The following is a 1,986-nucleotide window of genomic DNA, read 5'->3' as shown; positions in this document are numbered from 1 at the left end:
TTCCCACCCTTTTATTGTACCCCCCTTTGGACAAATAGCAGGTTTTGAATCTGGTTTTGGGGGAGGTCTGTGGACAAGCAGCGAAAATTTTTTATAAATTTTTAAATGTAAAAATTTAGGGCACTGCCCGCGGAAATTGTGTTTTTTTTAAATCCCGTTTTTTTTTTGCTATATGATGGGAGTGTCCAATTCCCCCTAATCCCCTTTTCATCGCTCTTGGTAATTTTAACCAGCTTTTTTACAATTTTCCCTCAAAATGAATTTAACCCCGTAAAAACTTTAACCCAAAACCAAAAACCCCAGGCCTTTTAGTCATTGATTTGAAAATTTAAACAGTAGTACATTTAAAAATAGTTTAATTTTTAAGGCCCCCTACAGATTAGCCTAAAAAAAATTTACCTTTTCATCAAACTAAAAATGAACAAATTTCTGCTGCTGCAAAAAATAGAGGTTGGCATCAAAAAAGGGGTTTTTTTTCTCAAGTCCCTGTATTCATTTCATTCATCCCTAAAAAATAAATGCTTATAAAACCCCCGGGGCAACCAAGGATCAAAATTAACATGAAATTCACATCCCAAAAGTATTGACAAGGGAACCCCCAACCTCCTCCGTAAAAAAGAAAAAAAAAACCGGATTTTCCCCAGCCGCCCCTTTAAAAAAAAATCCCCCCTTTTTCCCTGGATTCCCCCAAACCCCCCGTACATTATCTCTAGAGGATTTAAAGGCCCCGGGGGGGTTTCCCAAAAGCCCCGAATAAAGGTTTTGCCGGCATAAAATTTTGGGTAAAAAGGTTTTGAAGTGGTTTTTTTTCCCCGAGATGGGAATTAAAGGCCCCGCAAAACAGAGGGGGCCCTTTTCTTTGGTCCCCCTTTTCCCCAACCAAAAAATAAAAGGCCGAGCTTCAGAATGCACCCGGCCCCTCCGAAAAAACAAAACCCCGGGGACTTTCCCAAAAAAAACCGGTGTTTTTGACCCTTTTCGCTTTAGAATGTACGTCGAATAATCTCCCCTTGTGTATACGCAACTTTTCCCGCTCTTTCACCGTATACAAGGGGGGATATAAAAAGCAAAACGTGAAAAATTTCCCGGGGGAATTATTACCTCTCCCCATTCTTCTGTTTTCCTGTCGATGGAAGTTTCAACAGGGCCTTCTGGACAGGACCTTGTATGTAAAGGCTGTGCTCTGCTCCCGGGTAAATTTTCTTTTTTTACTTTTATAAATTTGAAGATGGCTGTTGTTAGGGAAAAAATTAAAATTCCATTTTTTTTAGAAACCCTACATGTTAATAACAAGGAAAAAAAACCCTTTTTTTCAGAAAAGGGTTTTCATACGCTTTAAATGTCATTTTCATTTAAATTAAAAGCCTGAAACATCAATTTAAAGCAAATAAATTTCTTGCAGGAAAATGCCAAAAAAATTTTTTCATTTCAAACTATTAATCCAAAAAACCTGAAAAAACCGTTTAAAAATGGGGATGACAAATTTAAAAAAAAAATTTTATGAAAATCAGTGGGATCCCAGACCCCCTGGCTGGACAAAGTGTAGCGTTTCCATTTTCTTTTCACTAGGGCCCATAATTTTCAGATATAATTTTACGGGTAAACTAAAGTTTTAAAGTAAATAATGAAAATACTTTTTTTATTTTTCTGTCCAAATGTATTGATGCTTATCTACTTGTTTTTTTTTATAAACCCACTTTCTCCAAAAGTATTTTGGGCAAAATATTTTTTTTTAATTTTCCCAATTCATTTGCCCAAATCATGTGTCAAAAAAATGATTAAAAAAAGAAAAAAAACAAGCTAATTTTGGGTAATTTTTGGGGAAAATAACAAAAAAATAAGGGGGTTTCAATAATAATAATAAAGTTTTATAGAAATTTTTGGTAATTTTTAATAATGAAAAATTTTAAAAAAAATATAAATTCCAACAGGATGTGATAAGGGTGATTGATTTGATTTTGAAAATTTAAATGGGAAAGTTTTTTG

The sequence above is a fragment of the Penaeus monodon genome, chromosome 34 (assembly GCF_015228065.2).
Source record: "Penaeus monodon isolate SGIC_2016 chromosome 34, NSTDA_Pmon_1, whole genome shotgun sequence".
Lineage (NCBI taxonomy): Eukaryota > Metazoa > Arthropoda > Malacostraca > Decapoda > Penaeidae > Penaeus > Penaeus monodon.
This window is presented reverse-complemented; position numbering follows the sequence as displayed.